Source organism: Paramisgurnus dabryanus, chromosome 4 (genome assembly GCF_030506205.2).
Source record: "Paramisgurnus dabryanus chromosome 4, PD_genome_1.1, whole genome shotgun sequence".
In the NCBI taxonomy this organism is placed as follows: domain Eukaryota; kingdom Metazoa; phylum Chordata; class Actinopteri; order Cypriniformes; family Cobitidae; genus Paramisgurnus; species Paramisgurnus dabryanus.
In genome coordinates this window covers 38,630,718-38,657,716 of record NC_133340.1, presented here as the reverse complement: position 1 = coordinate 38,657,716, position 26,999 = coordinate 38,630,718, and the positions used below count along the sequence as shown (strand labels likewise).

Here is a 26,999-nt window from a genome sequence, read left to right as displayed (position 1 = left end):
ACACACATGACGGCCTACATACATGTTGTGATGAACTTTGCACTGGCTGCCACTGATCTCTACTGTATATTATCTAAATCAGTATGATACCTGTATCCCAATGTCATTAATATGCCGCTCTCAAGATTAATGTGTAAATCTGGTTTATTGGCATGACAAGATGAGACCTTTGTATTTCTAATGCACGTATACAACACCATCCATGTCTGTCACTTAATCTGGTTGTGAGTACACATTGCTCTTCCATGCTGCTGTGCAACTGAGCATAGATATTATTGAGTACTGGACCGAGCAATAGTTATTTTGCACAACAGGTTGTCACCAGATGTCTGGTGTGTATAAGCCGATTGCAGTTTTGTGGTTACTCATGCTTTAAAGAATAGTGGATGTTACGGAGATGGCACTTTCTTGTTTCGTAACACCTTTCATGTGGGTTTATTAACAACTACAGCACATTTACATTTTTTGCTTTTAACAGATGCTTTTATCCAAAGCGAATTCATATGGTGCATTTAAGGTCCTACACTGTCACCTTTTGCAACTTTTTAAACCCGGAAGTATTGCCCTATGGCAAGCGGCTGCATGTCCGTGTCTGTTTTAAAGATCGCTCTGAATGGGATCTCTATGAAAAGTCTGTCACAAAAATGGAATTATCTCTGCTTTTTGCTCAAAATGTGGTGTTTTTGCAGAAACCTACCCATATTCAAAAGCTGATTACAAAAGAACTACTGAAGGTAGGATGAAACGTTTTTTTTTTTTGTTTGAATACAGAGGGTCTGTTCTTTCATTTGGTATATTGTATGTTTATATATTTAAAGAACAACATTTTCTGGAAGGCATTAAACTTTTGCGAAAATCATGAAAAACGCAGGCGCTGGCTGGCAACTTTTTTTTAAAACGCTGGCGGCGAAGGAGTTAAAGTGACACTCCACTTTTTTGAAGCTCATTTTCCAGCTCCACTAGAGTTAAACAACAATTGAGTTTTACAGTTTTAGAATCCATTCAGCTGACCTCCGGGTCTGGCAGTATCACTTTTAGTATACCTTAGCACAATTCATTGAATCTGATTAGACCATTAGCATCGCACTTAAAAATAACCAAAGAGTTTTGATATTTTTTCCATTTAAAACTTGACTCTTCTGTAGTTACATCATGTACTTAGACCGAAATGAAATTAAAAATTGTGATTTTCTAGCCCGATATGGGTAGGAACTATACTCTCATTCTGGCGTTATTATCAAGGACTTTGCTGCCGTACCATGTGTGCAACAGGTGCAATGATATTAAGCAGTGCCAGAAAATAGTCCCCTTCTATTGAAAGTTAAGGACACATGTAGAACCTGTGTAGCACCTGTGTAGAACCATATTGTGCTATGTAGTACCCTACAAAGGTGCTATTTAGGTGCTCTGTAACGCTAAAATGGTTCCCCCATGATTATGAGCTTTAAGTACTATTTAGCACCAGGGCCGGTTCTAGATATTTGGAGGCCCTAGGCAAAATTTATGTTGGAGGCCCCTCACACCCCACTAATTTTCACAATAATCTGAGAAAGTGTTTTTCTACCCTGTAAGAAATCAAAGCAACTGTAAACCTCCGTCACCACAACAAAAGGCCCGCCTCTCCCCTCATTCGATTGGACAATGGAAAGACGCAAATGACGTTGGGCGCTTTTCCGCTCAGCGCTCCTTCAAAAGCGCGTGCTGCGGCCGGCGGCAAAAACAGCAAGGCATTCGGCGCGCATAAACAGCACTCAAACGCTCCCTGCCCATAGAATATCATTCAAAAAAGGCGACTGCCATAAACGCTTTTTGTGTGATCAGCCCCTTACTGAACCAATATACAGTAGAAAGTTATCTATTAGACTATGGATATATTCATATGTTTTTCAATACCTTTTTATACCTTAAATATCCATAACAACGCCAGTTTTGTTTGCTGTTTGACTTTAAATACATACTTTTTTAACTTGACTTTTTTTGATAGTCAGCTCCCCACGCGATGCTATCGTGCACACGCATTCAAAATGTCTAAACAGAGTCAAAAACGTGCAAGTTTGATCTGTCCTGAAATGACGTTGATAAACGGAACAAAGCTAAGATTATTTTTTAAATGCATTATTTTAAAATACCTGCATCATGCGCTAAACTGTCTTTGCATCCCGCTTTTGCTAAGCAGGAAAAGGACGTGATAGCTGCTTTCAGCGTCACTCAAAGTGGGTCAGCTGCAGAGATTTGAATGCTGTTCATTTAGGCTTCTTTAACTTCATGAGGCGCTGCAATAACCGACAGGTGGATGATATCAAAGCACCGCGAGAGCGAATCGAGAAATCATACAGAGGAGTTTGCTTATCAATCGTTCTCACGTTACTTTGATGTCAAACGCCTGCGATTTTTAAGGCGGCGGCGACGCATAAAGTCGAACTCACCTTAAAACTGTATTTATTGCTGTCGGACTAGCTCACATGGATTTGCAGTTATGGAGGCCCCCCCTCCAAGCTTGAGGCCCTAGGCACCATTTATAGAGTGTATCTGTACCTAATGGTACATATTTTGACCTTTTCAAAGGGTACTGCTCCAGTGGCAGATGGAGTTCATATTTTGACTAGGACTGTCAACAGATTAGTCGCGAATAATCGCATACAAAATAAAAGTTTGTGTTTGCTTTATTTTATTTTTTGGGGGGGTATTTGTGTGTAATTATTATGGACATATAAATATATTCATGAAAGTATTCACACTTGGAACCCACAGCTTGAAAATATCAAAGTTCAAATTCATGGCTTTGTGTCTGCCATGTGATCCCCAAAACCACTTGAGGCTGTTTAACAGGTGATAAAGAGTCAAACCTCAATGGTTTTTCCTCAAGGGAAAAGGGATTTACCCCACTGACCACTGACATCTGGTAGCTCCGCAGATTGGTGGGCAGGATTCTTGGCTCAACTGTGTGTGTCTGTGTGTGTGTGTTGGTGTATGAGTGCTGAATAACATTTGGAAACGGTGTTCCTCTAGGGGCACAGCATTGAGACCCACTGGATCAGGGTCATGTTGACTGTGAGGTTCCCGATGGAGTCCAAGTTGTGCCATAACAGCCACTATTAACATTTAACACATTGACCATCAAAAAACCTTGCAGCCACTGAGCAGTCTATATCAGGGTCATTTCAGAGCTCATATGATATACTGGCAAGGCAATTCAGTACAGCAATTTTATTCCAGTTTCGACTTGTTTGGTTCTGCTCTATTCCCCACTTTCCCTGTTTCTTCACTTTCTCTCAGTTCAAGTATGACAGTTCAAGTAGATATAATCCATTGAGGCTGTAGTGGACAGTTGCGAGCTTGCCAATGTCAGTCACTAGGTAAGATCACAGCGCCTGTGTAAACTCGCAATTTCATATAGCGGTTATTAAAAAGAGACAGATGATCGATGTAAGCCATAGGCAAATGTGTCATGTGTTCCACTTTGATCATTGTCTCTGAGGTTTTACCTCGACCTGAGAGTGACATAGTAATTTTTAGGCACAGACATGCACAATCAAAGGCAAGCTCATAAACCACCGGTCGTCTTTGTCAAAGGTTTGTATCCCTAATGAATTTTCCAGACTGTGGATCAATGATCAGACTACGAAGGAAACTCAATACCTTGTGCTTCTGAAGAGCATCAGTACACATAATATTGTGTGCATTAAGTGTTTCTGTAGCTCAATTGGTGGAGCATTGCATAAGCGGCACAAAATGGCATGGGTTCAATCCCAGGAAATATATACAGAAGATAATGTATACCTTGCAATGCACTGTACAGTAAGTAGCTTTGGCTACAAACACAAGACTAAAGGAGAAAATGCCAGGGTTGGGAAAGTTCACTTTCTACATGAACTAGTTTAAAGTTCAGTTCACAAATTTTAAAATGAACTAGTTCAGTACATAGTTCATACTTCAAAATTTTGAACTAGTTAACATTTCCAAAAATGAACTAATTTATAGTTATTTTCTCCCATATTATTTTTTAATTATTGCCATTATAGCCCATAAAAACAGAAATTATTTATCAGTTTTAACACTGAAGCTAAATGCATCAGATTTCTTCTTCATATCCAACTTTAAATCATTATCCACACTGCGAAAAATGATTTTCAAGAAAAAAACATTCTAAGTATTTTTGTCTTGTTTTCAGTAAAAAATATCTATAAAATTATTAAATTAAGATGCATTTAACAACCCAAGAAAATAAGTCTAGTTTTTAGACCAAAAATATCAATTTTAAGTGATTTTATGCTAAAAACAAGTAAAAAAAATCTGCCATTGTGAATTTAGCGTTGAATTTAAGAAAAAAATTCAAGAATATTTCTTACCCCAATGGCAGATTTTATTTTGTTTGTTTTATGCACAAAATTACTTAAATTTGATATTTTTGGATCTAAAAACTAGACCTATTATCTTGCGTCATTTAGCTCATCAAGAAAAATCATCCTAATTTAAGAACTTTTTTAGATATTTTTACTGAAAACAAGACAAAAATACTAAGACATTTTTTCTTGAAAATCAATTTTTCCAGTGTAGAAATCTGGCACCCTATTGAACAACGTTAAACTAAGAGAGCGTGCCATTCACAAACACCAGAATAAACAAATTCACAGTAACGTTCATCAGGAAGTAATACAGTACGTTCAGTTCACGTTCACTCAGAATATGAACGAGTTCATGAACTATTGTTCAATAAACTCGTTCAGGCACAACACTGACCGGCCCTATACTGTACAGTATTTCTGTTTTTTCTTCTGAAGTCCACTGTTTCATAACCACTAACCATTCTCCTGTAATCTCTTTTAGAGAGAAGTTTAATGGCACATAATTTCTTTAATCAAACACTCCACCATCATCAAACCCATATCAGAGAGCAGTATTCTCAATCCTGTTAGAGCGGACTCCAGTGGAGATCCATCCCCATCGAATGACTGTGCTTCAGCTCTCATTGGCGCATGACCAACTCAACTCTGTATGTGCGTTTATGTGAACATAGCAAGTATGAATTAGTGTGCACTATGGTACCATTCCCCCCGTGATCCGCCTGCATTCTAATTACCATTCCGGTCTGGCAGTGAAAAGCACTGACCTCAACTTAAGCAGCTACTCGAAATAGCACTCGCAAGGCACTGTTCGATGGCAGCTTGGCGCTGTAGCCCACTTCTCTTTTTCCGCTTCCTCCATTCCCTCCTTCTCTCCAACACTTAGGTTGTTTCTCTCCCTGTACGCCCCATTATTTCTTTCAACTCATGTCTTTTTCTTTTTTGTTCTCTCCCCACACTTCCCCAAGTCTTCCAATTTCTTCCTACAGAAGAACAGTGTTGTGCACTCCATGTATGGAGGGAATGTGAATGGGATTAAGAGAGAAAAAGTAAAAGCATTCTCTCCCATTCACTTTTCAGGACGGGACAGAAAGAAGAGCGGTTTTGTTGAGTAAATAATGGTGGATAAGAAGTGCTGTGATCACTTTCGCTTCCGCCCTCACGGTGTTCGTCATGACCCAGACTCTGTGAGCTATCAGGGTCTCAACCTTGCAGCTGAGGCAGTCCAATGCTAAGAAACAGGGTTGACTACAGGTGGATCAACAAAAAGTCTGTTATCACAGCCAAACACTCGAGAAACCTCAGCAGAGTTGTGAAGGGCAAACACACACTGCAAAAAAATGATGTTCAAGAAAAAAATGTCTTAATATTTTTGTCTTGTTTTCAGTAAAAATATCTAAAATTTCTTAAAGTAAGATGCATTTTCTTGATGAGCAAAACAACCCAAGAAAATAAGTCTAGTTTTAGACCAAAAATATCAAATTTAAGTGATTTTGTGCATAAAACAAGAAAAAAAATTCTGCCAATGGGGTAAGCAATTTTTTCTTGAATTTTTCTTGAATTTAGTTTTTAAGAAAATTTTTCGTGATTTTTTCGCTTACCCCATTGGCAATTTTTTGTGTTTTTATGTTTTAAGCACAAAATCACTTAAATTTGATATTTTTGGTCTAAAAACTAGACTTATTTTCTTGTGTCGTTTTGCTCATCAAGAAAAAGCATCTTAATTTAAGAATGTTTAGATACTTTTACTGAAAACAAGACAAAAAAACTAAGATTTTTTTTCTTGTTTTCAGTAAAAACTAATTTATTAATTTTTAATTCTTAAATTAAGTTGTATTTTCTTGATGAGCAAAATGACCTAGGAAAATAAGTCAAGTTTTTAGGCAAAAAACCCCTTTAAATAAAATAGTGCTTAAAACATGCAAAATAAATCTGCCAATATAAGAAAAAAATTTTTGAAATAAGCTTACTTTTTTCATAAACACTTAAATCAAGAAAATGTTTCTTATTCCATTGGCAGATTTTTTTGCTTGTTTTAAGCACTAATTTGCTTAAATTATTATTATTATTTGTCTATAAACTAGACTTATTTTACCAGGTAATTTTGCTTATCAAGAAAATGCAACTTAATTTAAGAAATTGTTGATATTTTTTACTGAAAACAAGACAAAAATACTAAGTACAGTAAGAAAGTCATTTTTTGCAATGCTGTTTTGTCTTTATGTATTTTTTTTCATAGATTTCTGACATTGCTAATGGGCTGGATTCTAAATGTGAATTTGTTAATGGGGTAGCTAAAAAAGATAAAACAGGGATCAGCTTGAGAAGGTGCGTATGGTCCTTTACAAAAATAGCCTCTGCTGCTTTTGAACAACATTATGTAATATGAGTGGATGTGTTGATGCAACTCAGCCACTTACAGTAAGTGTGGATTTGTTGAAATCGATCCTTTAGCTTTGTTCTCTGTAAAACCAGCAATCTGCCGTTTTAGTCAGATGCACTGACAAATGTTTCTGATGGCATGAAGAAGGAAAACCTACCTACCCCAAACAAATTTGCATTTATGCATTGGGAGGCTTTTACCCAAAGAATCGTACTATGCATTCAAGGTGCAAGTTTATCAGTTGTATGCACGCTGGGATTTGAACTCATGCATTATAAATCAAGCTAGGAGCAACTTTGTGTAGAGCTATCCATATGCATATGATGTTTGCAGATGCTGTCCGTTATCTTTGAATTTGTCAGAAAATTTACATTTTTGTAAATCCATGTATTACAACGGATAGTTCGGCCAAAAATTATATTAAACCCATGATTTACTCACTCCCAAGCTGTGCGAGATGCATATGTCCATCATTTTTCTAATCCGCGCCATTTTGTTGTAGAAATATCCAAATTTCAAACTTTATAAACGAAGATAACTAGCTTCCGGTAATGCCACCATCTTAGACTCCTCTCTATTAAGGAGAGAGTATCAGCGTATAGTGTTCGCACTTTTCTTAGTGACGTATGACAAATTAGGAGGGCGGGGGCACAGAGCAGCAGCACCGAACCTTCCAGAAACTGCGTACACTCTCATCTTGAATGCAGACGCGACTAAGATGGCGGCGTTACCGGAAGCTAGTTATTTTCGTTTATATAGTTTTAAATTTAGATATTTCTGCAACAACACAGCGAAAACATTGCTTGTCTGGATGAGAGAACCTACTCTGGTGAAAATCGCTTCTGTGAGATTACGGTAACGGATTACGAGTAACGGTAACGGTGTTTTAACCGGGGAAACAGTAATTTATTTGATTACTCGTTATCACACTGGTGATGTCATAAAAATTCTAGACTTTTTTAGCGCATGTGCCAAACTGTAGGTTTTGAATGCTTATATCTTCTGTATGAGAATTTTGTCAGTGTTTTGGACCATACCAATTTATATTTATTCATATATATATATATACTAAAAGGAAAAAAGGTTAAATTTTTATGTTATGGGGGCTTTAAAATACTAAAATAGTCAAACTTCAAACAAGCAAAATACAAACAAAATTATTGACACTTAAATAGTAAATTCCATCTTATCTTCTGCATCGAGCAGTATTTTTTATCTGGGTTGCGCTTTTCATGCATATTTATGAGCAGCATCCCTCTTCGAGTCCATCAATAATGAAAGTCAACTAATATGCAGAAAATATTATCTGTAACAAATCATAACGGTTGAAGGGGAGTTCATTTAGAATCACGCATATCTTCAGTGACCTCATTTATGTCGCAGTCCCAACAGACTGAGTAGGGAAAGAAGCCTTTGGTTTGGGTTTCTGTTTTTAGATGACTAAATTCATGACATTGTGTTACAATGAAAAGCCTGTCATTATTCTTCTCCCTACTCCACTCAAAAGTGAGGATTGTTGGAGGGGATATAGCCTAATTCTCCCTCTCTCTCTCTCTCTCTCTCTCTCTTTCTCTCTCTCTCTTTCTCTCTCTCTCTTTCTCTCTCTCTCTCCCGCCGTACCCTACCTCAATCATTTTAAGAGACCGAGAGGTTCTCTTCTGTCTGAATCAATTATTGAATTGCCGCCTCTTGAAAAGCGTCCAACCCTAGGAGGTATAAATCTGAAACAATCTGGGCCATTACAAGATTATACTCAAACCTGATGTATTGTGACCCTACAAGCTCTCGCTCACACATACACATACACACTTTCACACACAAATGCATGGAGCCTCTCTGAATTAGCAGCAAAGCAAAAATCAAGGCTTTGATGTGCCAGTGTGGTTTAATCTACTGTTGAAAGCCTGAGTGGATGAAGTGAGATAGAGAGAGTTGGTGGAGACTTGGAAAGTGTTTGTATGGCTGGAAGAAGATTTTATGTAGAAGCTTGGACGGTACTTTCTTCTTTACCTCAAAGAGCCAATTACCAGTTAAAAGCATCCCAGACACCTGCTAGCTTGTGTGCGCATGCGTTAGTCCGCGTGCCTGTTGTGCATGGTTTGCCAAACATATTACGACTTCCAAATCGACTTATGGTGCATTCAAGGTATTTAAATTTTTGTGATTATCGTGATTTATGGGATTCAACCTAGAGCCTTTTGAGCTACTAACATTAGCTCCCTTCCAAAACCTAATGGACTGCCCTGCTATCTACTGCCTTAAAGTCCTAACCGAAATTGAACGTCATAAGTGAGTGATTCGGAGGTTTATTTATAGGTAGGCCACACACTTAAGTCATACAAATAGAGCTTTTAACATTGAAAACGGAATCCGATAGGGTTTGACGCTAATGACGGTTTGATGCTAATGAACTCTAATAAGCATTAAAAATACATAGCACTAGCAATGGATATTGGGTAAACTAGTCCATTATTAATTACATTCACATTTCTCCTAATTCATTTACCATTTTGTATACATTTTTTCCTCCATTTAATACAACCCTGCTGAAAAAACCAGCATCAAACCAGCATGGACCAGCATGGGAATCATGCTGGTCTATGCTGGTTTAGCTGGTGCTCACAGCATACCAGCACCAAAACACAACATATGCTGGTATGACCAGCATGGGATGCTGGTACTAATGCTGGTTTAGCTGGTGCTAATGCTGGTTTGGTGCTGGTTTAGCTGGTGCTAATGCTGGTGCTGATGCTGGTTTGATGCTGGTTTAGCTGGTGTTCACTAGCAAACCAGCAGCAAAACACAACATATGCTGGTCTTGCTGGTATGCTGTTTTTTTCAGCAGGGAATGCATTTTTGCAAAACCCGGATGGAAATGACAGCGCCACAGATGGCAGCTTACTTTCGCTACACTTTTGTTATGAAGTTTTGCACAACAACTTTCAGTGCACTCAACAAATACACTTGCGTTATCCCATGAACTTGAACCTATGACCTTGAGACTAGGTAGCAACATGCTGTAGCAAAAAGCATGTAGTCCTTTTGCATTCACTACCCTTATTTTCCAGAAAGTGTTTCAAATATTTGTTTTAGTGTGATATGTTTTATTATATTATATTATATTATATGTACTATTATATTATATGAACTATTATATTTATACATTAGTTGTACATATATTGGGTTGTTGTGCTATTGTGGATTTTTTATATATATAGGCCAATAAAATTAACACATAATATAATATAAAAAAGTCACTTTTATGTGTTTGATTTCTCACTGTTTTCCTAAAGCATATCGATTTCTGTGCCTGTGCATGTCAGCATAATTTTAGGGACCTACATGCTCTTTTCCTCCCCTTACTCTCCCATTCTAAACCCTAAAACCAAACATACTTTCCAAAAGAACGATGATGTTTGCTTTAAAGCCAACATTAATTACCCACAAGCCCTTGGGTTGAATTCTTAAACAGTTTGGATCAATATAGGTCATAAAAGCTTGTTTAATGGAGAGGGGTGTTACAAACCTTCTCTTTCAACAACACTGCAGTGAGGTTAGTGCAGTGCATGTCTATAGAAAATGTGCATCAAAAAACATTAAATATTTATTTAAATCATATATTTGTATCTGCTTCCAATGATGTATTGCTTGCATGCGTTGAATTTTCATTGCAAGCACAATATAACGTTTTTGGAAGGGTGGGGTAATCTAAATGTGATATTAGATTAGTCAATTGACATGTAATTCATTTTTTATTCAAATGTGCACACACTTTAAAGTTTTTTGTGCACAAAACAAAAAATCTGCCAATGGGGTAAGCAAAAAAATCTTGAAAATTTTTCTAAAACACTAAATTTAAGATTTTTCCCTTGTTTTATGCACAAAATCACTTAAATTTGATATTTTTTGGTCTAAAAACTAGACTTATTTTCTTGGGTCGTTTTGCTCCTTAACAAAAAGCATCTTAAAGGTATAGCGGAAGATTTTCCCGAATTATTTAAAAGAACCGCCCCTCGATATTTTTAAAAAAATGCTCCCGAGAGGGAACGCCTGTTAAACGCGTGCACGAGACAGAGAGAGAGCGTGCAGGAGCTCAGTTCTTCTCTTCGCTCTGTTTACAAGTTTCTGTCGGCATGTTTACCGTGTCTGTGCGGTTCGTGACTTGTGCCAGGGCTAGCATCGCAAATCATAGCTTACATCAACTTTTACTAGCAGTGATTTTAAATGGATTTCTCCAAATAGCATGACAAAATGTACCTTTCCGGTAGAAACTTCGTGTGGGAAGCCCAACCTGTCCTTTTAGCTCACGCCAGCGTGTGAAATAGTCTCCCATAAACATTCTGGTCTTGTTTCTTTATTTAAAGTCCTTTCTCTTCTTGTCATACAATTCGTAGACACTTTTTCTCTTGCGACCCTCAGACATTTTGAAAAAAACACAGTGAGAACGCGACCTTCAATGAATGGTTGAAACCGTAGCACAACACACATACACGTGAAAGTGCGCATGTGCAGAAAGCGAACGTAGAGGCGAGCACGTGCGACGGTTATACGTCAACATATAATCAGAATGATTGACATCTGGGATGATCAATAACAGTGGTGATCCACCCGGAAAACGAAAATCTTCCGCTATACCTTTAATTTAAGAATTTTTTAGATATTTTTACTGAAAACAAGACAAAAATACAAAGACATTTTTTCTTGAAAATCATTTTTTGCAGTGTACATGGCATATTTATAATGCCCTATTCCCCTAAACATGATGTATGCTCATGAATAGGCCAACCAATGTGAATTTTTTAAAAATAAAGATTCATTATATTTTGAACATTCAATGAATTGACAGATGCACTTCCACTTAAGATTTACTTTAGCTGTTTATTTTTTTTCATTACAATTTATTCACTTTAAATAAATTATAATATAAAATTATAGAATTAACAGGAATTGAAGTTGCTCAACAACACAGAAACAGTTAAAAAAACAACTCCGGAGCTTCACGGAACGAGAAGGGGGAGGAAGGATGGTGAACTTGCATGTTAGTAAAGGCCGGCGCAGGAAAAAAACTGTTCAGTGTTCTGGAGACATCTTTAGGACTTTCAGCCACAAATATTTATTTTCCCAGTCTTTCTTGTACCCACACCTTCTCTTTTTAATTGATGATGGCGGTGCAGAGTCAGACTAAGTCTCTTTCTCCATTTTTCAAAGTGGAAAGCGCGGATCGGGCAACAGTAGCGTGCGAGTAGCGAGTGGCGAGCGAGCCTGAACTGTCTAGTAATGTTCGTTTGGCTGCCTGGGGCTCGAGGATATAGAGAGACCAACTTTTTTTAAGCAAGCATTGATTATGCGTGACACGGTCTCAATTTGCGGGACGCATGAATTGGGCTTCAAACGCTGTGCGTTCACGCGCTACGCGGGACGGGTGGTCACCCTAAAAAATAGTTTGTTTTACTCTACCGTGTTGTTGATAATTTGTTATAATGTTGCCATCAAATTTGTACTCAGGGTTTTCCTGCCTCATTTGCTGCAGTACTTCCCTTTTATGCCTGGTTTTATTTCTTTTAGATGGAGAATTATATTCTTTAGATGGAGAACACAATTTCTTGGCAAATATTTACTATTTCATCTACTGGTGAACAGTGAATTCCATGAATTGCATTGTACTCCGAATGTGCGTTTCATTGAAACAGGTGCACTAACCCGCTGCAACACCAGGTCCATTATGTGAGTGTTTTATGCCATGTCATTGAATAAACAGCCTCAATGCAGAATTACTGTAATCTAATAACTGAACTCTTAGGGCCAGTCTGCCAGACACAGATCTTACTCACAGGATCACAGCCAGTTTCTAGTGCCGGTCTAAATTACTTACATAATGAAGATTCTCTATTCAAATAGCTTTTAGCCTAAGAACAAATCTGGCAACGTTTCCATAGAAGCGTCATCATTCAGATGAAAATAATCATGTAATTTTCCAGATTGTGATACACGCCATTGGATCGTGTGTTTGATGGATCACTGCAGGTCCACCCTAAACATCAACACATCTACTTTACTCACCAAACGCGGCATATGGAATGATGCATGGGTGAAAGTATTTTCTGTCACTTCCTACTTAATGCTGTATATTTTTAGCCAAAATGCAGAAAGAGAGAGAGAGAAAGAAAGAAAGTGGAGATTTCAATCTGAATGTCTTGAAAATCTGAGGACTGGGAAGAACAATTGTGATGCATTGGGTGTCGGAGGCCTTTATTCGTAGAGCTGAGCCCACAGTAACTGCAAATAAACAAACAAATAAATAAATAATCAAAAACTGAATTTGAAAGTGCATTCAATTGAATTGACTAAACCTCTTTTTCCACGCTTCCCGTCACTGTGGCGTCTCGTTTTTCTATAATGTGCCAGAGATGCACTTATCTCTTATTTCTCTCTCTCCCTCCCGCTCTCGCTCTCTAATGTACAGCACCACTCCTCACTGCCACTCCTTATTCCAGCACGTTTTCCTTCATTTTCTAATACAAGCTAACCACGCCATAGTATTCATGCATTTGCAATAATTCAAATTTGAAAAAGCATCATTTTACTATTTATCTCTTTTTTTCTATTTATATTACTTTTTAAGGAAATAGTTTGGCCTAAAATTTTATTTAAAGGGGACATATTATGAAAATCTGACTTTTTCCATGTTTAAGTGCTATAATTGGGTCCCCAGTGCTTTTATCAACCTAGAAAATGCAGAAAAAAAACCCAGTTACTTAGTTTTGGAAAACCATTTTCGGCAAGCATGTGAAAAAATAGGTCATTGAAATTTGGCTGCCTTTGTGATGTCAGAAGGGGATAATACCGCCCCTTAACTGCACTATCCAACCACAGCACTGCCATTTAGTGCAGAGATCAACTTATTTGCATTTAAAGGACACACCCAAAAATAGCAAATTTTTGCCCGCATCTATAATGTGGCAATTTTAACATGCTATAATAAATGATGTATATGGTATTTTGAGCTAAACTTCACATATGTACTCTGGGGACACCAAAGATTTATTCGACATCTTAAAAAAGTCTTGTGAAATGTCCCCTTAAAAAGGGATAGTTCACCCAATAACTGTGACCATGGCTGTGTCTGAAAAATCTAAAATGCTGCCTTCTGAGGCAGCCTTCGAAGGCATGAACGCATGTTAGAATCCAATGATTGGTTTGCTTTCTGTCTCCTGAGATACCTTAATTGTCTTGTCCCACAATTCTATGTGTGGGCATGCACGGGGAATTGGTCGAGAATGGTTGAGTTTGGAAACATTAAATGGTGACCAAGAAAGCGGCTAGGGCACAAAGTTTGTTTAAATAAAGTTATGTTTTCACTTTTTACACATTCACTGCAAAAAATTACTTTGTTACTTAGAATTTTTGTCTTGTTTTCAGTAGAAATATCTAAAAATTCTTAAATTAAGATGCTTTTTTTGTTGTGCAAAGTGACCTAAAAATAAGTCTAGTTTAGAGACAAAAAAATATACAATTTAAGTAAATTTAAACTTAAAACAATCAAAAATATCTGCCAATGAGGTGGAAAAAATAACACTTAATTTAAGGAAAATTTTCTCACCCCATTGGCAGATAATTTTGCTTGTTTTAAGCACAAATTAACTTAAATTATATAGTTTTTGTAAAAAAAAAAAAAAAACACTTATTGTCTTTTTAGATATTTCTACTAGTGATGCAACAATTCACTTAGTTCACGGTTCAATACATATTTTGGTTCTTGTCCACGGTTTTCGGTTCGGTTTCGGTTCTGCCTTGGCCTATTAAAGTGTTTTTTATTAATCTATGCTTAGGTAACAGGAACAGTGAGATGTTAAGAAGAAAAAATACTGGTTTTAATTGCAGTTCTCTTTATTTTATGTAAATGCAAAAATCATCTTATATATTTCTAGTGTATTGATACAATAATATAAGATATAATTAAATATAAAAATGATATCCTATTCAAAGTGGGGAACATGTGAATTCATTACATTACATAAATTGGCCATTTTATATACCTGTACTTAGTAAATTAAACTTTACATTGTAAATGAAGGCTATACCTTACTGCACTACTGTTAAATCCAACATCATGCGTCTGTGTAGAAACCAAAAATGCGTTCCTCAATCAAGATTACTGGTGGGATTTATTTTAGCATCATCCGCATTCTCTTCTTGAGTTGAACTTTTTAAACTTGCGAGGAAGACGTGTTTGAGTCAAATAACGCGCGTTTGCATCAATAACAAGCCCAATTTGCGTCATTCGCATTGCCCCACGCGAATTTGAATCTTTACATTGATGTTGTGTAATCTACACGCGCAAATAATTAATCCACACCTCAGATTTATACAAACGTGCTGCTTATTTTTGTTGTCGTACTTCTGTTGTGTGTGTGTGTGCACGTGAATTAAATCTGACACCAGCATTGCAAGCAGAGTTTAAGCAGAGTTAACGCAGCTAGCGCACAGTGACTGGAAATCAACTCGCTGTGGCGTTTATAAGCGTGCAGATCACGCGGACGTGCATATTAACAAAAGTGCAGGGAATATAAAACTGACAGATTTGGATGGATAAACCGAAAAACCGCAATTCACATGCGCTTATTGGACCATGGTGGTCGAACCGAACGGTTCAATAATGTATTGAGAATTGTGGCATCCCGAATTTTTACTAAAAACAAGACACAAATACTAAGTAAGAAAGTCATTTTTTGCAGTGTTTTAATGGCATTTCTAACGAGAAATTTGTTTTTTAGTTTTCAAATATGGGATAAGTTATGACAAATATCTCTGTTTATATTTAAAACAGAATTTCATTACGCTTCATATGATGTCCGAATGTGTTTCCCAGAGCTGCCTTCATGCCGCCAAAGTCATTGCCCCATGAGGCAGCAAGGCAACAAATGAGCTGCCTTGGCCCATATATACACTGCAAAAATTACTTTCTAATTAATTGTTTTTGTCTGGTTTTCAGTTTAAATATCTAAAAAAATCCTCAAATTAAGATGTTTTTTCTTTTTAAACAAAATGCCTATGAAAATAAGTCTAGTTTTTAGATAAAGACTTCACAATTTAAGTGAATTTGTGCTAAAAAAAAAAAATCTGTCTTAAAAAAAGCACGTTTTTTTTACCCCACTAGGAAATTTTTTTGCTTGTTTTAAGCAAAAATTCACTTTTTTGTCTAAAAACTAGATTTATTTTCTCAGGTAATTTTTATCATCAGTTAATTACATCTTAATTTAATTTTTTTAGACATTTGTACAGACAAAAATACTAAGTGAGAAAGGCATTTTTTGCAGTCTATGGGCTGCGTTCGAAAACCAAGGCAGCTGACTCATTGTTGCAGTATATATTCACCTTGCATGGCATGGTGCTTCACATTCACACTTATTCTAATATCGCGTGTCAATAGTTGTCACGTCATATGCATGTAAATATAAAAATATAATAAAAAAGCTGTGCAGGACCCATGGACTTTAGTCTCTTTGGTAGCGCACCTGACTCCCAAGCCTGCAAGCCGAGTGGAACTTGGTGCACATGAAGAATAACGGCCAGAATGTTTTTCTCCAAAAAAAAGGAACATTGCCAGTTTGAAGTGACATTATGGGGTTAGAAAATGATGACGTGATTCATCATAATATCTATATACGCTACGCTAAGTTGCTGATATCAGCTTAAAGGACCGGTCCGCCATGTAACAAGATCCCATAACAAGCACACTGTGTTTGTTCTCCATCTTCAATTTAGAAGAGGGGAATAACAAAATGCAAGTTTGTAAAATAATGACTTGAAATAATCTTCAAGTTCAGTTACCAATTCAAGGTTGGAGAAAGGATCTAGAATCCTTTCCAGCAGGTACTATTCACATTTATCAAGATATAGTCACCCTGTGTGCCTTGAGTGAATTTTTTTAATAAAATGGGCATATAAAGTGACCATTAAAATGAGGTTTCCTACTTATTTCCCAAGGTGCTTAGCATTTTAAAAACGAATCGGAGAGCTTTTATGATGCCGTCATAAACTACAGGAAAATTATTGTCCTTATGTTCTGTATAATATCACATTTATAAACCGACTGCCTCGTGACCTGATTATGGTGACCTTTAATCTTACTATCCCATGCATGACTGTAAATCTCGCAATTCTGTCTTGCGAGCTGCAAAATTTGCCTCTGACTGAGGGGTTACCATCTTAAGGTTTACCATCTCTGTGATAATGAGATCCCCCAAACCCGGCAGTACAGACATACACCTCATTCTCTCCAGACCTGCTTAATTACATTGCGCCTCATAAACCTCTAAACCTGCCAAATAAACACTCTGTTGGAGGACCTGGGAGCTGTACTTTCCACAGCCTTGCAGCTTTGAAAGGGCCTTTGTGAAATTCAGACTGTGCGACTTGATATGGCCTGTGAGTGCCATTTTTTCTGGGTGTCCTCTCAGATCATGCCTAAAGGATTTAATATTCTTAGTAATGGGATGTGTGTATTCAATTTAAGGAATTTAAACTGGTACTTTACTGGCCCTTTACTGAACCTAAGAAAAATAGGCTAGACTCGAGGAAGATTTGGTAGCTGGATGGAAAAGAGAGAGGGACAGATTCTTTTCTGTTGAGAAAGCATGGCTGATTCGCACCCTGGTAAAGGGAAAGCTTTGAGGAACTATGAGTTGATTTAACACGCCGAGTGAGTTTCAGAACAGATATCGTGGCATGCGCGCTCTCGGGTTGTTTACGATAGCACTCGTCGGATTAGAGCCGGAGATAGCGCCGGTAGCTTGTCTGTCTGGATTCAAACCTGGCTTTCAACTTTAAGTCTCTCTCTCTCTCTCCCTCTCTCTCTCTCTCTCTCTCTCTCTCTCTCTCTCTCTCTCTCTCTCTCTCTCTCTCTCTCTCTCACACACACACACACACACTCTCTGTCTGTCTGATTTAGTTTTTTGCTAAGTAATTGTAAACGGTGTTAATAGTAAATATGCATTTGGGGATCTTCTGTGATTTTGCATTCACGGGATAAAAAAAGCCTATGGTTTTACACAAATTTACTGACTTATCTAAGGGATATGATATCAAGGCTTTGCGTAACATCCAGTTCCTTGTTTCTCAACATGGCTGCTAGTGCTAAGAACAAAAAAAGATATTGGACGCTATACGAAATATCATTAGAATGCTGCGGTTCCTTACCAGATGCTGCTATAGATGTCTTGCATCACCATCTAATCATTCTTTTTGTTTTTGCTCTTCTGATGGTTTTCAGCTTTTCGTTCTGAAAATTGTATACATAGGCAGAGTTTCGCATTTGTGCTTGGGGGGGCAAAACACCTACTGGCCTACAAGGGTAGTGCAACAGAGTCCTGCAACGGGTTGGGTACCCGCGGGTACATATGACATTTGACCCATCACGTCACCACCACTGCGACAGTACGCAGCCTTTGTTGATGCTTCTTGTAGCCTAGTTGGAGCGAGCGTTGCAGGAGTTGCATGAAGTTTTGCCGATGATAGCTGGCAACTGGGAACGTCTTCTCTTAGAAAGCATTTCGAGATGAGACTTGTAGGAGCACAGCAGGGGTTGTGTAGGTAGGGTGTATTTTTTCTTGTTCTTTTTTGCATTAATATAGGTCTTTATGTGTATAGTTAAAACAAAACCGAAAATGAATGTCAACTGCGCCCCCCATCTGTGCGCTAGTGCTTGGGTTTCACTCACGGTGATCAGTCGTCACCAACCCCTCCCCTTTGTGCTCAAGCAGGTTTCACACACGGTCGAGCTGTTTGCACGCGTCTGCAAAGATTAAGCATGTGTAAACTTTAGAGAGTCGCGCTAATGTGTCTCATACTGTAATCCATTAACATACATTTGGCGAATAAAGCAATGGAACACAACAATTTTTATGTGGAGCGACTGTTGCACTGTTTGGGATTCACCCTCCGTCTCTGTGTGTGCGCGCGCATTTAAGTGCCCTCACTAGTGCACATACGAGAGAGACGCGTTTAAAAAAAACAAACAAGCAAACATAAAATCTCTTTGTTATTGACAGGGCACATATAAACAAAATTATCTCCATAGTATTTTTTTCTAATAAAAACATTTGTTCATGTCTTAAGTGTATGTATAGATTACAGTCAGAAACCAGTCTGTGCTTAAAGATTTACCTACTTTAGTCTGTGTCATTTACAGTATGTTGATCAAACAACCCATGACATAGAGACAAATAGCTCTAAAAATAATAATATATTTAATTTATACAATAAAGACAGTGTTATGATTCATTTAATTTGATTTCTGTACCTAATGCTAATTTCAGACCTTATTAATCTACAACGTTCTTCTTTTTTATAAATGTTTGCAATTTCTTTATTGTTTATTAGATTTTTCCCACCCGCTTTTTGCTGATCCGAAAAATAATCTGATCTGTGCCTCAAAAACTGTCATATGACCCGAACTGTGAGTTTTTTGATCCGTCACACACCCCTAGTAAAGTCAGTACACAGTGATAGCCATAAATGCAATTGTACTAATAATTGGCAAAATAGTTTCTTTCGGTGTTTCGGTTTTGGTTTTCGGCCTTGGTTTCCTTTTTTCCGGTTTCGGCCAAGAATTTTCTTTTCGGTGCATCCCTAGACTAAAGGTTAGCAGGTAATACTAATCCTGTGTGAATAGGGCTTAAGATATTGTGGAAATGTGCCCATGTGGTTTTGTGTCCATACAGTGGAAGTCAATTGGTTAGTTGGTTGCCTTTTATGTTTTACAGAAGAAAGAAAGTCCTATTGGTTTGGAATGACATGTTAATGATTAAAAACATCTTTGGGTCAACTATTCTTTTATTCTTTTATTATCTGGCTATGAAACCCTTATCACCACTTTTGCCTTTACCTAAAATGTGGTGCCAAATTGGTGTTTAGCAACAGAGAGCCAATCATAAACAGCTGTAGTCCCTACCTCATTAAATATTCATGTATTTGGTACAGTAACAGAAACTATCACGCTGTGTTTAATTTTAGTCTGTGAGGGAAACTGTTAAAAATGCTGATTGACAAACAAGTTTGCCAAAAAAATCTAATATTAAGAGACAGTGTGTTTTTTTGTGAATATTTAAATATTAAATATATATTGCTGCAAAATATCCTGAGCAGTATATTGCAGTATTTCCAAGCAGCTATTAAAGCAGAATTTTTGTGGTTGGGGTTTAACATGAGACAAGATAATGCTCAGTTGCTTTAGATAAAAGCATCTGAGAAATGCATAAATATAAATGTAAAAAAAAAAAATGTGTGCCCTGAATAGTTCAGCATGTTATTTTTGTGTAGGATATTATTATGTTTTCATATGTTTACTTGACTTTATGTTGCATGTTTTTAACTGGGTTTTCTTTAAAAATAAATGAATGTGAGAGAGTGTGCGCATGCATGCTTGCCTGCATGTACTTGTGAAAGATGAAAGAGATTCAGATTTTGCATTTTGAAGGCAGAGAATCCCCCCATGACATCCAACAAATGATGTGCCTCGGCTTTCCAGTGTCAGTGCATGCGTGTCGACCATTAATCAAACCAAAACTTTCCAAGAGCTGTAATTATGCTAATGAACCTTACTCATCTCACAACTCATTGGCCCTCCCTGGGGTCAAAGCATCAGGTTTTCCTTCACAATTTGGCCTTCTTCCTTATAATTCCTAACACATCGGGTTCACTGGATTGGTTATTCGTAATGAGGATACTGCCTGGCTGCATTTCTATGGGGTTTCAAAGGTTCATGTAAATAAAATTTTATATACTAAAGCTGACAGAACAGAGTTTAAAGGATCTCTTAATCGAAGTGCAATATAATATACATATTTATTTTATAGTGGTGTATAAAGACCTTACATAATGAACTGTATTGTTTTTATTACCTTAGAATGAGTCGTTTTTATCTACATACATCGCGGGGGTCCTTGGAAGTCTCACATGGAAGTCGCCGCCAGTGTTGGTCAAGTTACTTGGAAATAGTAATTAGTTACTGATTACTGATTACTTCCCTAAGAAAGTAATCCCGTTACTTTACTGATTACTTATTTTCAAAAGTAATTAGTTACTTTACTAGTTACTTTACTAATTACTTTTCAAAAACATGATGCACGACCTGAATATGCTACAGTATGCAACAGGGCCCAGTTGCATAAGCACCTTAAGTGTAATTTTCCCTTAAATTCACCCTTATGTTTCATTTCAACTTAAGGGTGTTGCAAAAAAAAACCTTAAGCTTTTTCTCTTGCATCTCCATGGCAACAATAGTATTTTATAAACTTGGGTCGCTGTCGTGAAACATTTAACGATTACCCTTACCTAAGAGAACCATTTAAGGGATTATCATTATACTGTATGCAACACCCTTAAATTATTCTCTTACTGTAGGTAAGGGGAATTTACCCCTTAAGTGTCATACTTAAGGGAAAAACTTAAGGTGCTTATTCTATTCTTTCTGCATATTCCATCATCTGAAATTGAATCAAATGAAACATTATCTGTTTTAACCTCTCGACGCGCACTAATTCGTGGGCGTGATGGCGTCGTTTTTTTCTAAGCCTGCAAACAATATCAATATAGCATACTGTCTACAAAGATTACTAATATTAATATCAACATTAGTATACATCGTTTAAAAGGTCTACGGGTTTAGCATCATTGAATGGTGATTGTCTCTGTTTTGAGATACATGCTCTAGCATCAGAAATTTATTTTGTTACAGAAGTCCAGATGACTAGATGCAAAATATAAACGGGACTTCTTACCTTATAACGATCGCGAGTCGAATCCGGTCTGTTTCAGTTGTGTGAATAACCCATGAAATCAGTCTAATAAAATTCATCAAATGACAATTTTTGTCCACAAATGCGTATAATCCATGAAATATAGTAGTCTGTTGTTTACATCAGATTTCGCGTGAACGTGAGATGGAGCCGCAGCGGTCACGTCAGCTTGTCCAATAATCCATGAAATACAGATATATAGTCTGTTGTTTTACATCAGATTTCGCGTGAACGTGTATGAGATGGAGCCGCAGCGGTCATGTCAGCTGGGGGTTCAGGGATTTTTTCAGTAAGTTTCACATTGCTGTGCCGGCTTGCTAGGTGTTTGCTTAGATCTGAGGTGGAATTTTTCGCTGTGGATAAAAGTTTTATTCCCACGCAGAGTGTACAGCGGACGCTGATGTTTTTGTCACCTTTAACTGGGTTAAACTCAAAGTAATGTCGGTACTTCCAAGCATTAAACGCTGCATAGTCTTGTTCTCTTCCGCGCTCCATGTTGTCTTCTCACGTTCAACAATACACTGACTGACGGCGCGGCGCTCATACGTCATTGTCACTCGACTCGCGTCACGACACGAGAGAGTCTCACGAAACAAAATCAAGATTAAAAAATAACGCAGTAACGCAGTCTGCTAACGGGGAAGTAACAGTAATCTAATTACTCGTTTTGCAATTGTAATCCCTTACTTTACTCGTTACTTGAAAAAAGTAATCCGATTACAGTAACGCGTTACTTCTAACGCGTTACTGCCCATCACTGGTCGCCGTCATGTTTCTACAGTAGCCCGAAATGGACAAACTGCTCTACAGAGTGCGTGTCATCCCTACTTCCATACTATATACAGTAGTAGGCAAAGTAGTGCTTTTTGCCTACTATATAGTATGGAAGTAGGCGGTTTCGGACACAGTGATTTTCTCAGATGATGACATGTTTGTCCTGTTGCGGCTACCATATGCGTTTTGAAATTGAGGGGTGAGCTGTTGGTTGCAATTCACATTCTCACCAGTAGATGTCGCTAAAATTCACACACACCACCTTTAAATGATGTCTGTCAACCCGCAGGGTGAAAAACCATACAGCGAATTTTTGGGTGAGTCTGTCTGTCTGCTTGTCTGTCTGTCTATATGTATCTCTCTTATCATTCTCTCATTAGTGATGCAAATATGTAAATAAAATATGTAAATTTGTATATTGTTTTAAAAAGCAGGCACTTATTTTGACAAGACACATGATAGGTTCACTCAAGGCGGCAAACACATATTTTAAAATAATGAACCACACACATGAGGGCTACATACATATTGTGACGAACTTCGCATCGTGCGCCCTTAAAAAAAAAGACGTCATTGGCCGCCACTGATGGAAGTGAATGGTGCCCCAGATCTGTTAGCATTTTTTTAAATATAATATTTGTGTTCAGCAGAACAAAGAAATGTAGACAAATCTGGAACAACTTAAGGGTGAGTAAATGATGCCATAATTTTCAATTTTGGGTGAACTATCCCTTTAATTTGTCTCTAAGCAAAATGTAATAAATCTTCCTGGCTGTCTAAGAACCTGACAGAGATTAAGTTACGATTTTGGTAAAAAGCTAAGTTCAGAGAATTGTCTATAAAGATCGGTGTGAGGCTCGTATCTAATTTGTGGCCTAGGGTTACTGATTAAATTGGATGAAGGAATCGCAGCCCTTAGAGAGCGATGTTGTTTTTTTGTCTGCGCACCATCTTAACACTCGAGGCTCTGTTCATTTCTCCTGGGAGAAATCCAGCTCTCCATCCACATAACATTGAGTGTGTCTGATATCTGTCCACCCTCTCCTCCCGTTGAAATTGTTTTTAACTCGCTGGCGGCTTGAGAGGCCATTAAAGTGACACGCACACAAACAGACAACTTCCCCAATTCAAAGGCTTTACTGTAGACTCTCTACAGATACAAGGTTTCTAGACCAAAAATCAATACCGTGGAATTGTCACAACAGTCCTCCGAGAGTCCTCGACTGCCAAGTAGGGGTCCGGTTCATGGAAGACCGTGAATTTCCACTTCCTCGTTCTACTGGTCTCCGAGGTTCACTCCTAACAACCCTGCTTCCTGCAGTTTTTCTCTGTCATGTTTTTGAGTCTTTTCACCCTTGCTGTATAACATCATCTGTGTGTTTGTGTGTACAGGACCCTCAATATACTCGATAAAGTTTGTCTATGCCTTGTGATGTGAAGGTGTGTCACATGCTTTGTTTTTGAGTAAAGTACTGTTCGCATGAGATTAGTTTTATCTGGGCACCTGGGCACATCTGAGTTTTGTGTGGCCAATTCCCACGGGATAAGCAAAGCCTGTGTTATCTCACGGATATGATGTTGAGACTTTGCAGAACACTGCGTCCTATACATCCAACATCACGACATGTGGCTAAAGGTACCTTTTCCATTAGTTTTTGTCCTGATCAGCCGCATCGCGATGCCTTGCTGAGCGTCAGTTTAGAAACGATCCTGCGCCTGGTCAGAAGTCTCACTTAACGAAAGTTCTGCACATTATGAATATTAATAATCAAACATGGATGAGGAGAGACGATTAAAAGCATAAATATTTACAAAACCCTCAAATTTCACACAGAAAGCCATAAGTAGTCGAGGGATGCGTCTCTGTACAGTAGATGTGCGCGCTGTGCTCCTCAGCTGCAGTGCGAGAGGTGCAGTAACAGATAAAAACGAAATAAAAAAACGCACAGCCTTGAAAAAATGATATACGATCCTGCCAAATCCTGGCCAAATTGCAGAGGTGCCGATTCGCACGGGACTAATATTATCACAGGACCTCTGTGTTGGGTAGATCATTTGCGGGGGAAATTTTACTTTACAAGTCGCATGGGATAGAGATCACAGACAACCTCTGTAATTATTACAAATCACTAGAGGTCACCAGGAAATACGAATCCCGTGTGAATAGGGCTTGATACTCATTAAATTTAAACATTAGATCAGTGGTCACCAACCCTGTTCCTGGAGATCTTCCGAAATCCTATACTATTACAGTAGGTACTGAATTAGATGAAGTACTCATCGACCGTTAAAACAGTAGGTACCCTGTACTATGCACTGTCAGAAAAAAGGTACAAGTCGCTGGGGTGGTACCCCAAGGTACCGTTTTGTACCTACATGTATATAAACATAATACAATGTTGTACCTTTTGGGGTACATTACTGTTCCTTAAGGATCGATTGTGTACCTTCAAAGGTACAGTTAACTGTTTTGTACCCTGAAAATTGAACTGGTACAAAATTGTTCCTTAAGGTACACAATTGGTCCTTAGGTTATTATATTGTACCCAATAAGGTACAACATTTTAATGTTTTGTGTACACATAAAGGTACAAAAAGGTATACCTTTTAGGGTATCACCCCAGAGACAGAAAAAGGAACAACTTTGTACCTTTTGTTCTGACAGTGTATAGTATGCATATGGATGGTATAAATGAACGTATTACAGCTGCCTGATACATCACGTGACATAGGTCATCATAACAACAAGTTAGTAGTTAACTGTAATGACATTAAACAAGCACAATTTAACCACAAGGACAGCTGTTTAAAGGCAGGGTGCATGATTTAAAAACACTTTGGAAAAGGTACGGGGCTTGTCTACTAACCTACATCGTTGCCTGGGTTGCGTATGTGTGGGGCGGGTCTATCAAATGAAGGTCCAGATTCTTTTGGGGTAGGGACGTGTTTGTTTAGGTGATTTCAAATATAAATATTGGCTTTCGGAGATCATGCACCCCGCCTTTAATATATGTATTTGGATTTTAAATGAGCCGCGTTAACACTTTTGGTCGTTTTTGATTAAAACAACACTGCAAAAAAATGACTTTCTTACTTCTAAAATATCTAAAAATTCTTAAATCAAGATGTATTTTCTTGATGAACAAATGACCTAAGAAAATAACTCTAGTTTTTAGACAAAACATATCAAATTTAAGTGAATTTGTGCTTAAAACAAGCAAAAAAAAACTGCCAATGGAATAAAAAGTATTATTCTTGAATTTACTTAAAGGCGAAGTGCACAATGTTTGAAAGCCAATGTTGATATTTGAAATCACCTAAACATACACGCCCCCACTGCAAAAAAATTATTTTCAAGAAAAAAAATCTTTGTATTTTTGTCTTGTTTTCAGTAAAAATATTAAAACATTCTTAAATGAAGATGCTTTTTCTTGATGAGCAAAATGACCCAAGAAATTCAGTCTAGTTTTTATACCAAGAATATCAAATTTAAGTGATTTTGTGCATAAAACAAGCAAAAAAATCTGCCAATAGGGTAAGCCAAAAAATCTTGAACATTTTTCTTAAACACTAAATTCAAGAAAAATTGTAGAACTAGACTTATTTTCTCGGGTCGTTTTGCTCATCAAGAAAAAGCATTTTAGTTTAAGAATTTTTGCACAGCAAAATCACCAGTGTTAAATCTACACTGCTGTAGTTTAAATGGGAAACACCAGGCCTGGTGTTTCCCATTTAAACTACAGCAGTGTAGATTTAACACTGGTGATTTTGCAGTGTGTATATTTTTACTGAAAACAACACAAAAATACTAAGAATTTTTCTTCTATAAAATTATTCTTTACAGTGTACCCCATAGAATCTGGACCTTCTTTTGATAGACCCACCCCACACATACGCAACCCAAACAAGGATGTGTGTTAGTAAACACGCCCCTTACTGCTGATTGGCTACAAGTGTGTTTTGGAAGTCGGCCCGACTCCCTTTTCCAAAGCATTTTTTAACGTTGTGCACTCCGCCTTTAATACAAGAAAAATTCAGCAAAAAATGTCTTATTCCATTGGCAGATTTTTTTTGCTTGTTTTAAGCAGAAATTTGCTTAAATTTGATATGTTTTGTCTAAAAACTAGATTTATTTTCTTAGGTTATTTGCTTAAGAATTGGGAAACAAAATGGAAAAAAAACATTTCATCCTATTTATATCTATATTTTTTCTCTGCTTATAAACTCTTAAATATGAGTATCTTTCTTAATTTTTTTTTTTTATTGCAAAAAGCTGAAATATTTGCATTTTTGTGAAGGAATTTTGTTAGAGATCAGATTCCGAACGATTATCAAAACATACACAGAGTTTAAAATTAGTAAATAATGTTTTGGCTTCAGTTTTTTCATAAATTGAGTAAGCGGACCTAGTGGAGAATCGCGGTATTGCAGAGTAACATGAAAATTCTTCAGAAACACGTTTTTTTTTTTTTTAAAGCAAATGTTTTCTCTTAATTAATGAGATAACTCATCAATGGTGGGGAAATAGTTAAAAAAGCAGGGTTGGATCTAAAGTATGCAAGAGAGTAGATCTCCAGGAACAGGGTTGGTGACCACTGCATTAGATGTTCGGTAACTCGCTTTGGAAAAGCGTCTGCCAAAAAGCATACATCTAAATGGATAAATAAATGTAAAGGTATACTGTATACAAAAATATAGAAA

General features: G+C 37.4%; 2 protein-coding genes across 2 annotated transcripts in view; one reads left to right on the top strand and one right to left on the bottom strand.

Moving 5' to 3' along the window:
- tusc3 (tumor suppressor candidate 3) overlaps nt 1-23,662 on the bottom strand; it is a 154,611-nt gene extending 130,949 nt beyond the window's left edge. Inside the window, exon 1 of the mRNA XM_065254495.2 lies at nt 23,485-23,662. The gene's annotated coding sequence lies outside the window, so the exon portion shown is untranslated. The remainder of the gene's footprint in view (nt 1-23,484) is intronic.
- The window catches only part of LOC135735866 (zeta-sarcoglycan), a 327,902-nt gene that overhangs the window by 13,507 nt on the left and 287,396 nt on the right, over nt 1-26,999 (top strand). The window lies entirely within an intron of this gene.